The following is a 12818-nucleotide window of genomic DNA, read 5'->3' on the forward strand; positions in this document are numbered from 1 at the left end:
CATGCCTGTAATCCCAGAACTCTGGGAGGCTGGGGAGGTTGGGGGTGGATCACGAGGTCAGGAGTTCAAGACCAGCCTGGTCAACATAGTGAAACCCCATCTCTACTAAAAAAAAATACAAAAAAATTAGCCGGGCATGGTGGCACACGCCTGTAGTACCAACTACTCAGGAGGCTGAGACAGAAGAATCGCTTGAACCCGGGAAGCGGAGGTTGCAGTGAGCCAAAATTGTGCCACTGCACTCCAGCCTGGGCGACAGAGCTAGACTTCCTCTCAAAAAAAAAAAAGGAAAATTCTTGCTTTTCTTCCTCTCCTTCCCCTTGGGGTTTGGTTTTAGGCTCTCTGATGATAGCCTGTGATCACGATGTTGATGTAAAACCACTCTGGCTTTATCTGCTGATCGATCAGTTCTAACAGCCCTATAGGCTGTGGGTTTCCTGTTTCACATTTGACAGTGGTCACTTCTCAGAATATTCTTTTCCTATCAACATGTAATTAAATCCTTTTACTGCTGCTCTTGTGAACACTTTTGGACACTGACAGTTACACTGATATGTAACTGAGCAAACTTTGCTTTGCCTTTATTTTTGAAGTTGCCTGTGCTCACCAGATGACCTGATACTCCACATGGAGAAGCTCCAACCTCAGGGTTGTGGGAGTGTTTTTAATTGTTTCCTGCGTTTCTTACCAGGCATTGCCAAGTGACTAGACTTAACCTTCTCAGGAAGACTCGAATGCTTTCCCCTCTTTGACCCCACTCGTCATTAAGGCATAGCAGATTCTGAAGTTGACCTTTCATATTACTGACTCTCACGACAGTCTGCCCATTGGTCAATTTATGCTTAGTGACTTGTGCTTCAGTTAGGAGACTTATGTATGCTTGTTTGTTTTTTTGAGACACTCTCACTCAGTCACCCAAGCTGAGTGCAGTGGTGCAATCACGGTCACGGCGTCTTGACTTGCTGGCTCAAGTGATCTTCCCATCTCAGCCTCCTAAGTAGCTGGGACTACAGGCGTGCACCACGACATCCAGATAAATTTTTTTAAGAGATGGTGTCTCACTATGTTGGCCAGGCTGGTCTCAAACTCCTGGCCTCAAGTCATCCTCCCACCTCAGCCTCTTTTTTTCCCCTGCGAGTTGCAATTATAACTGAGTGAAACAAACTGTAACCAAATGAAAGCAGTGACAACAGAATCCTCCCCAGGAAGCAGCTGATTAGAGACAGCCAGACAGATAGACATCTTGGCAACCTGTAACCAGCAACTTCTGGAAAGTTACTGACAGAGGCTCTTTGAAGTTCAACCAAAGTTGGGATCAACTTGGCTGGGCATGGTGGCTCACTTGAGGTTAGGAGTTTGAGACCAGCCTGGCCAACATGGTCAAACTCCGTCTCCACTAAAAACACAAAAATTAGCCGGGTGTGGTGGCACATGACTGTAATTCCAGCTACCTGGGAGGCTGAGGCAGGAGAATTGCTTGAACCTGGGAGGCGGAGGTTGCAGTGAGCTGAGATTGTATCACTGCACTCCATCCTGGGTGACTCTGTCTCAAAAAAAAAAAAAAAGAAAAAGAAAAAAAAAAGGCTGGGATCCACCTACAAATTATTTTACAGTTTTCCTTCTTCTCTGCGGCAGACTGAAAGCAACAGAAAACTCTCCACTGTTAGCTATTGGCGGAACCCTCTCAGTGTTCTCTGCCACTTGGAGGAGTGACCCCTACACCTGTGTCCAGTGAGTGCTGCACCATGTTGGCCTCCTAAGGAAGCGCTTTGCTTCAGTGCTGTCCAGGACTCCCTACTTTCCTTTACAAGAACAGCAATTACATCAGTGGCCCCTGTTAGGGGACTGGGCTGCTGTTTTAAAAATTAGGTGCCAAGAACGTGTACAAGAATGTTCACAGGAGCATTACTCCTAAGAGCCAAGGTGGAAACAATGGAAACATCTATTTTTTTTGAGACAGGGTCTTGCTGTGATGCCCAGGCTGGAGTTCAGTGGCGCGATCTCAGCTCACTGCAACCTCTGCCTCTTGGGTTCAAACAATTCTCCTGCTTCAGCCTCCTGAGTAGCTGGGACTACAGGCGCCTGCCACCACCCCTGGCTAATTTTTGTATTTTTAGTAGAGACAAGTTTCACCATGTTGGCCAGGCTGGTCTTGAACTCCTGACCTCCGGTGATCCACCCACCTCAGCCTCCCAAAGTGCTGGGACTACAGGTGTGAGCCACCGCGTCTGGCCTGAAACAATGCAAACATCTATCGACTAATGAATGGATAAAAAAAATAGTACGTCCACAGAATGGACTATTACTCTACAATGAAAAGCAATAAATTTCTGATACATGCTACAACCTGAACGAACCTTGAAAACATGTGAAAGAATCCAGCCACAAAAGGTGGACATATTGTGTGGTTCCATTTATTCAAAGTGTCCAGAATAGACAAATCCATAAAGACAGAAAGGTTCATGGATACAAAAGGAGTTGGGGTGAATGGGGGGTACACTTTAATTATTTTCAGCTGGAGTCTCACTCTATTGTCCAGGTTGGAGTGCAGTGGTGCAATCTTGGCTCACTGCAACTTTCACCTCCTGGGTCAAGTGATTCTCCTGCCTCAGCCTCCTAAGGAGCTGCGATTACAGGTGTGCACCACCACACCCAGCTAATTTTTGTATTTTTATTAGAGACAGGGTTTCACTATATTGGCCAGTGTGGTCTCAAACTCCTAACCTCAAGTGATCAGCCTGCCTCGGCCTCCCAAAGTGCTGGGATTACAGGCGTGAGCCACTGCACCCGGCCAGGGGGTACACTTTAAATGGCTGAATTGAATGAAATGTGTTATATTTCGATAAAGCTGTTTTTTAAAAAAGTTACAGGTTTCTGACCCCATGGTGGCAGGCAATGACCCTGTTCTGTTGGCATCCAGGATCATCTTTTGTTTGGCAGGTGCCCAGGATTTTTGTGCAGAGCCTTCATACCTGTTACTGATGGAAGCTCTCTGAAGTTCAAACCGAAGTTGGGATCTGCCTACAAACTGTTTCACAGTTTTCCTTCTTCTCCAAGGTGGAGTGAAATCGAAGGAACGCTGCTAGACACGGTGAGACCTGTAGGACTTTGTATGGGATAACCTTCGGTTCCCTGATTTTTTGACATGAATCTAATACTCTGCACCTGGCTCCATCTTCTCGACAGTGACATTCGTAAGAGCCAGAAGGCAGCGTTTTTGTTTTTGTTTTTGTTGTTGTCTGGATTCTGGATTCTGTTCCACTACTCCATCTGTCCATCCTTGTACCAGTACTCCACTGTCTTCACATTACAGTAACTTTTTGGTCTTGGTTCCTGGTAGTATATGTCGGAGGTCTGTTGTTCTTTAAGATCACCTTGGATGTTCTAGGTCCTTTACATTTCCATATAACATTTTAGAAACAGCTTGCCATTTTTCCACCCACAAAAACCATGCTGGGATTTGGTTGAGATGACTTTGACACCACACATCAGTTTGGGAAGAACCGACAACTTTATGCATATACACAGTATATCCCTCCATTTAGTTACATTTTGTTAGACTTAGAATTTGATGCTTTTTTATGCTATCATAAATTACACAGTTTTGGCAATTTCGTTTTCTATTTGTAGCTGTTAGGTATAAATACAGTTTATTTTTCTGTGTTCACCTGATACTCAGTGACCTTGCTAAACTAACTTATTAATTCTAATGGTTTATACATTAAAAAATTTACTGTATATTCCATCAAGTTGTCTGGAAATAATAAGTTTTATTTCTTTGTTTCCTATCCTTATGCTTTGGTTTGTTTTTTGAGACAGGTCTCATTTTGTTGCCCAGGCTGGAGTGCAGCGTCAGATCTCCGCTCACCACAACCTCCACCTCCTGGGCTCAAGCAATCCTCTCGCCTCAGCCTCCTGAGCAGCTGGGACTACAGGGGTATGCTACCAAACCTGGGTAATTTTTGTATCTCTTTTGGTACACACAGAGTTTCACCATGTTGCCCAGGCTGATGTTGAACTCCTGGGCTCAAGCAATCTGACTGCATTGGCCTCCCGAAGTGCAAGGATTACAGGAATGAGCAGCCATGGCCAGCCAAAAAAAGAAATTTTTTTTTAAAAGCTTTTCTCAAGTGGTTTTGGTTGTTGTTGTTGTTTTAGACAGGGTCTCACTCTGTCACCCAGGCTGGAGTGCAGTAGCATGATCACAAATCACCCCAGGCTCAGGTGATCCTCCCACCTCTGTCTCCCAAGTAGCTTGGACTATAGGTATGCACCACCACACCTGGCTAATTTTTGTATTTTTCGTAGAGATGAGGTTTCTCCATATTGCCCAGGTTGTGGGGTTTTTTTCTTAATTATTGATTGACTAAGACAAGCTTTCACTGTCACCGAGGCTGGAGGGCAGTGCGACCAAGGAACACTGTAGCCTCAACCTCCAGGGCTCCAGTGATCCTCTGCTTCAGCTTCCTGAGTAGCTGGGACTACAGGCGCAAACTACCACGCCCAATTTAAAAAGTTTTTTTTTTTGGTAGAGATGGGGAAGGGGGTCTTGCTATGTTGCCCAGGCTGGTGTTTTATTTTAAAAAATCCAATCTTTTATTTGAGGTATTAGTCTGTCCTTGCATTGCTATAGGAACTACCTGAGACTGGGTAATTTATGAAGAAAAGAGGTTTAATTGACTCACAGTTCTGCAGGCTATACAGGAAGCATGGCTGGGGAAGCCTCAGGAAACTTACAATCATGGGGGAAGGTGAAGGGGAAGCAGGCAAATCTTCCATGGCAGAGCAGGAGACAGAGAAGGGAGAAGAGTTAGATGCTTTTAAACAACCACATTTTGTGAGAACTCACCATCACGAGGACAGCAAGGGGAAGTCTGCCCTCATGATCCAATCACCTCCCCGCTGACCTCTCCTCCAATAATGGGGAATACAATTAGACATGAGATTTGGGTGGAGATACAGAGCCAAACCATATAAAGGCGTTTAGACCATTTACAATACAATTGTTGACATGGTTTGGTCTATGTCTTTCTGATGGATTGACTCCTTTATATCATTAAGTGTACATCTTTATCTCTAATAATGTTTTCTGGTCTTAAAGTCTACTTTGTCTGATATAGTATAGTTACATCAACTGATATCTTTATTTTTATTTTTTTTATTGAAACGGGGTCTCACTCTGTCACCCAGGCTGGAGTGCAGTGGCATGATCTCGGCTCACTGCAACTTCCGCCTCCTGCGTTCAAGCAACTCTCTTGCTTCAGTCTCCTGAGTAGCTGGGATTATAGGCGTGCACCATGACACCTGGCTAATTTTTGTATTTTTAGCAGAGATGGGGTTTTACCATGTTGGCTAGGCTGGTTGAACTCCTGACCTCAAGTGATTCGCCTGCCTTGGCCTCCCAAAGTGCTGGGATTACAGGCATAAACCACCACGCCCAGCCTCACTAGTTTTATTATCCACTGATGCAACTTGCTTGAGACAATTTTACTATGGTGGTTATCAAATGGTGATTTTCTAATTCTGTAATTCCTTCTGTGTTCATTAGTTTGAGGTCTATGGGATGTAGTGTTGATAGGGTTCTGTCTACTTCACTTGCCTCTGTTCTGAGGGCCTAGCTCTCCAAGTCTTTCAACTGAAATCCCGTAGTATTCCCCAGGTTCCCTCCTTTTGAGATATCTTGAAAACTATCTACTCAGCACTGTGACTCTGCAAAATTCTGCTCTGCTTTAGAGAGGTCTAGGCTTAGTGTTTTGAGTTCGCATCTTGTACATTCAGCTTTCACCAGATGGCTTGAGACCTAGCCATCTATTTGAGGCCATTCAAGCCTCCAAATTTTGTCACTGCAGCTGGTGCGACTATAAAAACATAAAAAACCTGGATCCTTAGCCTCTGGCCAGAGTTGGCAAATTCAAGTGGCTGCAGGCTGTCAGCACTCCTGTCTACAATCCTGACCCTTGAGTTACTGTTGCGTCTGCAACTCACTTAAACAAAAACCTCGCCTCTGGCTTCCATTTTCTTTTGTAAATCTCCATTTTAAGAAATTCACAGGCCGGGCGCGGTGGCTCAAGCCTGTAATCCCAGCACTTTGGGAGGCCGAGACGGGCAAATCACGAGGTCAGGAGATCGAGACCATCCTGGCTAACATGGTGAAACCCCGTCTCTACTAAAAAAATACAAAAAACTAGCCAGGTGAGGTGGCGGGCGCCTGTAGTCCCAGCTACTCGGGAGGCTGAGGCAGGAGAATGGCGTAAACCCGGGAGGCGGAGCTTGCAGTGAGCTGAGATCCGGCCACTGCACTCCCGCCTGGATGACAGAGCCAGACTCCGTCTCAAAAAAAAGAAATTCACAGGCAGGGCGAGGTGGCTCACGCCTGTAATCTCAGCACTTTGGGAGGCTGAGGAAGGAGGATCACCTGAGGTCAGGAGTTCAAGACCAGCCTGGCCAACATGGCAAAACCCCATCTCTACTAAAAATATAAAAATTACCCAGGAATGGTGGCGGGTGCCTGTAATCCCAGCTACTCGAGAGCCTGAGGCACAAGAATCGCTAGAATCCGGAAGGCGGAGGTTGCAGTGAGCTGAGATCACGTTATTGCACTCCAGCCTGGGCGACAGAGTAAAACCCTGTCTCAAAAAAAAAAAAAAAAAAAAAAAGAAACCAGTAATTCTAGCACTTTGGGAGGCCAAGGCAGGTGGTTCACGTGAGGTCAGGAGTTCAAGACCAAACTGGCCAACATGGAGAAACCCCATCTCTACCAAAAATGCAAAAATTAGCCGGGCATGGTGGCATATGCCGTAATCCCAGCTCAGGAGGCTGAGGCAGGAGAATCACTTGAGCCTGGGAGGTGGAGGTTGCACCACCATATTCCAGCCTGGGCAACAAAGTGAGACTCTGTCTCAAAAAACAAACAAACAAAAAAATCTGGGAAAGTATTAGACCCAGTCTGTGGTTCTGTCTTCAACTCTCTGGGGCCCCTCGGGTGAGTCCTTTACCTTCTCTGGGCCTCAGATCCACCCGCCTACCTATTACACCCAGTTCTGAGGCTACAGAGTGAACAGAAAAGAAAACCACTGCTGTCCTTAACAGAATTTAAGCCTAACTTTTCCATCTACGAAATGGGGATACTAGAACCTCCCGGAGAATAAGTGAGAACTTGCTCTTTGGGAGGTGGCAGTGGCAGACAGGAAAAGCCCATGGAAACACAATGTCAGAGGTCAGCCCAACCTTTCACCTGGGCCTGTGTGCCCTGCAGTGAAACCTGAATAGACCTTCACTGCTGTCACCTACTGCTACCTAGGGCTGTTGGATACCGCTCAGTTCTGTGGCCTGATCTGATTGCTCTCTGGAGAAATCGCTGCTATTCGGCCCACCCTAAGGGGTCTCCCAGCCAAATGGATCAACGAGCAGTCCCCGGTTCCAAGACCCGGGCAGGAGAAAGCATACTCCTGCCAGGGACCTGGTGTATGACAGCCAAGCCCTAGCAACTGCCTAGTCCTCAGAAGAGCTGCCTGTGCTCCAGCCTCTACCTCCTCGTTTGAGCCAGGTTCCTCCTAGTCTGCTGCCTCTATTGCCCCTCTCCTCCCAGCTTTTCTCTTCCACATCGGCCAGGTGTCTCCCCAAGTACAGGGTGTTTGACAAGACACTGTTGTGCTGTGGGCTGTTGTGGGTAAGTGAGGTGGGGATTTAGGGCCGACGCCAAGAGCTCCCAGGGAAGGCCTGTCTGAGGAGTCGGCAGCATCCTGGGTTGGGGACGTTCCTATCTTCTCCTGCAACCTGATGGAAGCTGGGGTTTTAGTTTGGTCATTCAGGTCCCCAGGCTAATCTGGCCAGTAAGAGGGACAGTGCCGGGTGGGGTAGGCGTTCCTGGGCACTGCTGACCAGCTGAGAAGGGCCTCCCTTCTCTGTACTTCACTTTTTCATCAAGTGAGAGTTGGATGTCTAAGGTTCTCCTCATTTTGGCTAAAACTCTTTAATTCCTAGCCCCTTTTGAGGACAAATGCCAGATGCCTCTGAGGATTACATTGGCCAAGGACTTTTTTACCAGAAATATTTTCACAAATAAAATGTGAGGGTGGGTGGGGGCAATACATTCAGACTACTAAGGCTTCAGCTGGGCAGCTGTCTCCATCACCGCCAGGGCCTTAGGGCCTTTGGGGCTGTGGAGTCCACTTATGGGGCAGAGTGGTGCTGGGGTAGGTGAACCAAAATCTCCCTTGTAGGGTGCACTGGTGACAAGGAGCCTGAACCATGGACCCCACCTTCCTAAGCTTAGATCAAAGCAGGCAGCCTCTCACGACACTCACGGACAGGCTCCCCACATGCAGAGACTGATGGCTGCCTTGGGCTCCCTAGACAGAGCAAGATCTGCAGAGACGACTCACAAGGACCCCAAGTCCCTCCTCCTTCCTCCTCTACTCTTCACCTTCTCCCAGCCTCTCCTCTATGTCCAGGCTCACAGTCTCCTAGGTGACAGCTGCCTATGATGGGCATGAGTTCTGAGAACAAACCCTGGGTCCCAAGTAACTGCCTCCTCTCACAGCACATCTCATTCCTCAGATCATAGTACGGATATTACTACTTTAAGAAACCCCTGCTACCATGCAAATTCCTGAAGCCATTCATTTTTAACACGCAGACGCAAATTCACTTTGCCAAGAGCGGAAGCAGCAGAAGGCTCAGGGAGGAGGTCTGGTAAAGGCTACTCGCCCAGGGACTGGGCTGCTGGAATGTGAGGGAGAGGACTGACAAGGGGGTAATGGGGAAGGGTGGCTACTGAAGACCAGGCGCCTCTCAGGACCAGCCACCCACGTGTCAGATCTGTACACAGAGCTGCCAGGTTCTGCTCTCCCCAGGACAGAGCCTCATGATGTGGGCTTAAACACCTCAGTAGAATGAATAATTCTGGACACATTGGCTCAAGAGTCAGAAAACCCCAGATGTGACTTCCAGCTCTGCCATTAGCATACAGAAACCAAGGGCATCAAAGTCCCCAGTCCTCTATAATTCCTTGAGTCCTACTCTGCTGGACCTAACTGGTCAATAACTAAAGACCTGATCAGCAAGGTTTGTGAGCATTGGTTGGCAAGTTCAAGGCCACTGCTCCCACTAGCAGAGAGGTGGTTGAGGTTCCTCCCAGTCACCACAGAGAAGATTTAACAAGTAAAAACCTGCAAACTCTTTATTAAATTCTCCCATTTCATCTGTACAGAAAAAAATGCACATTATGTTCAGAACATATCTCAGTAACATCTCAAAATTACACAGCATGAACATGTAAAAACAAGGGACCACCAGGATTTTATACATAGAAAGGAAACCCATTTACAAAAGAGGCTTGTTAATTGTACTTTTTTTCTTTCTTTCTTTCAAAAACAAAACAAAACAAAAAAAGTGAAAGGCCTAAGATCTTACACAGCATTTGCTGTACAGTCTGTTTTCTGGCTGGACTGGCTTGGGAACACTGTCCTGGGGGAAGCCGCCCAGGAAGCTCTTCTGCTGCTGGCTTTCCGGGGGCCTCCAGCCAGCACACTGCAGGGGGACCTGGAGGGCCTGTTTCCACCACCCTAGCATGTCTGACAGAAAGCCCTGCTGGGCTCTGGGGTCCAGATGTCAACTCTACACTGGGGAAGGCAAAACACAATCTAGAGGCACTGTCTGAACTTTCTCCTAGCCCAGGGAGATTTCTCCACTGCACACAGCACAGTGTCCTATACATGTGTCATGGTAGAGCAGAAGGAATGGGAGAGGACCACCGGTCAGGATTCTGTCACCACCAGCCTGAGCAGACAGTCCCATCTTTGTGATCCAGGTGACAAATAGTCCCTGGGGATCTCACCAGATGGCTTTGGGGAGCTCTTCACCCTGAAGATTCAGTCTGGTTTGCTAATGACTTGTCTGTTATCTGAAGTCTGCGGAGGAAGGGCCAATAAGGGTGCAGATAGAGAGATGAGCAACCAAAGACCAATGGGAGGGAAGGTAGGCAAGAACCTCAGACCCGGCCCCAGGCCCTCTGGGAAACGAAGCCTAGCGGAGAGGAGGCGAGCGTGGAGGAAGGAAGTGTCCCTCAAGGCCCGAGAGAGTCCCACAGCACCAGATGCTGCATTTTACAAAACCACTTAGGTGCTGCCCAAATGGTGAGAATTAAAAGGAAGGATTCTGATTTTTCAGGTTTTTCAAACTTGCAAGATGTTGAAATACAAGTAAATATACCAAAATGCACATAATTGAGGCCAAGGTGGGTGACCACATGTGGTCAGGAGTTCGAAACCAGCGTGGCCAACATGTGAAACCCCGTCTCTACTAAAAATGAAAAAAAATTAGCCGGGCATGGGGGTCGGTGCCTGCAATCCCAGCTACTTGGGAGGCTGAGGCAGCAGAATCACTTGAACCTAGGAGGCAGAAGTTGCAGTGAGCCAAGATTGTGCCACTGCACTTCAGCCTGGGCAACAAGAGTGAAACTCTGTCTCAAAAAAAAAAAAAAAAAAAGCCTGGGCACAGTGGCTCACGCCTGTAATCCCAGCACTTTGGGAGGCCGAGGTGGGCGGATCACAAGGTCAGGAGATAGAGACCATCCTGGCCAACATGGTAAAACTCTGTCTCAACTAAAAATACAAAAATTAGCTGGGCGTGGTGGTGCAGCCTGTAATCCCAGCTACTGAGGAGGCTGAGGCAGGAAAATGGCTTGAACCAGGGAGTAGGAGGATTCAGTGAGCTGAGATCGCGCCACAGCACTCTAGCCTGGTGACAGAGCAAGACTCTGTCTCAAAAAAAAAAAAAAAAAAAAAAAAAAGCCATTATGGCCAAAATTTAGGCTGATTGTGCCAGGCCGGGCTGGTTGACTTCCAAGGTTCCTGGTCCAGCTTCCTTCTCCTTAGATTAAGTTCTGACTTGGAGTATGTTCTGTGGCAGGGGAGGAAATGGGAAGGGAAGGCCTCTTTTCAGTGAAGCAACCTCCTCTCCCCAGATGACTCACTGTAGTAGGAACTTCAGGGCAGAAGTCGCACCACAGGCCTGGAGGTTGGGAGGATAGGAGACACTTCCAGAAGCCACACTGACATAAGAAGAGAATCTTCTCTTGGGAAGGCCAAGGGAAGTCAGCCACATAATTCCCTTTCCAATCTGCCTTGATAAAACATAAAACATGAATGTAGACACCCTCACCACTGGATTCTTCTGTTAGTTGATCTCAGGTAACAGAAACAAATAAAATTTGACAGTAACTTTCTGTAGCATATTCAGGGAAAGCTGTCTCTTCACCAGGATGCATCCCCACCCCAGCCAGCTGAGTGACTCACTGTTCCCAAGAAGAGTAAGGACAGCACGAGACAGCCAAAGGCCTGCAGTGTGTTCAAGTCAATACCTGCTCACTCAATACTAGCTCACCAGCCACCCTAGAATTCACCTAGCTTCCAAGGATGCACTGGCTCAGAACTGGGGCTGGTAGCCCGGGGAAGATCGCTTTCCCGGGGGTGATCCCAAGCCTATGGAGTGCATGGCTCCCCTGCTGGCACTTCTTGCTAACAGGCTCGTCTAGGGACAGCAGCAACAGCAGCAGAAGTCCAGCAGGTACCCAGGTGAAGGCCTCACAGAGCTCCCGTCTGTGGGAGAAGCTCCACTGGGAACAGTTTGTCTTGTTCTTAATAGTTTGCCCAGACAGCTCACCTTCAGTACCCCAGAGCCTCCAGCCTGGCAGCCCGGGCTCCAGGTGCCTCCAGAGGGCTGTGGGGCACACTATGCATAAGAGTCACAGAGGCACTGGCATGAACTGGTAAGTCCAGATGACAGTGACACAGTTGCTGTAACTGTTAGCAAGTACCTGAAGCCTTAGCCTTGGCAAAACCCCCTACTCTCTACTTCTATTACTGTTGGTGGGCTGCACATCAGGAGAATAGACACAGGCCAGAGTCCATCATCCGCTCGCATCCACAGAAGGGTCACTGTTACTCTTCTTGACCATTTCTCAGCCAGTTGATTGACCTATGAGGCCAGGGACCGGGGTGTCCCAGGCCCTGTTTTGTTTTGTCAAATGAGGGACTTAATGAGTACGGCCAGTGCAGACTTCACTGGCCGTGGAACTTAGAAACACTTGCTCAGGGCCCTGCCTGGGCCTCTCAAGAGCCAGTCACTGGAAAATGCTCCAACTAGGATGATGAAAGAAATTCTTGTAATAAGCAATTGAAGATACTGGCAGAGCTATCTTTTCTATTCTGACCATTTATAATGATGACAAATGTTTCGGCTGGGCATGGTGGTTCACACCTGTAATCCCAGCACTTTGGGAAGCTGAGGCGGGTGGATCATGAGGTCAGGAGTTCAAGACCAGCCTGGCCAAGATGGTGAAACCTGTCTCTACTAAAAATACAAAAATTAGCCAGGCATGATGGCGGTTGCCTGGAAAACCAGCTACTCAGGAGGCGGAGGCAGAGAATTGCTTGAACCCAGGAGGTGGAGACTGCAGTGACCTGAGATCGCGCCACTGCACTGCAGCCTGGGCAACAGAACAATACTCCACCTCAAAAAAAAAAAAAAAAAAAAAAAAAAAAAAAGATGACAGATGTTTCAAGAACAAAATTCCTCATCAAACTTCCAAATCTGCAGACGACGAATGGGATTTTCTCTCAATTCAGAAAGAACAGAAATATCAAGACAATTAGAACTTTAAGGGTGTTTCCGCATACTGGGAAGGAGACTGCAGAGAGGAAGGATACCCCACCCGGTCAAATAGTGAACATCCATCCTACCTGCAAACCACACCAGACACGTCCGTAGGCACCTGCATGTACATGACATTCCTGGTTCTTGATATTAAGCCTCAG

At 47.7% G+C, this 12818-nt stretch overlaps 1 long non-coding RNA gene across 2 annotated transcripts in view; it reads right to left on the reverse strand.

The window, feature by feature from the left end:
• Window positions 1-9154: 9154 nt before the first annotated feature.
• Window positions 9155-12818, reverse strand: part of LOC126943787 (uncharacterized) — a 166638-nt gene continuing 162974 nt past the window's right edge. For both annotated transcript variants that reach the window (XR_007721852.1, XR_007721851.1), the window contains exon 2: window positions 9155-12261. This is a non-coding gene — a long non-coding RNA (uncharacterized LOC126943787). The remainder of the gene's footprint in view (window positions 12262-12818) is intronic.

The sequence above is a fragment of the Macaca thibetana genome, chromosome 20 (genome assembly GCF_024542745.1).
Source record: "Macaca thibetana thibetana isolate TM-01 chromosome 20, ASM2454274v1, whole genome shotgun sequence".
In the NCBI taxonomy this organism is placed as follows: domain Eukaryota; kingdom Metazoa; phylum Chordata; class Mammalia; order Primates; family Cercopithecidae; genus Macaca; species Macaca thibetana.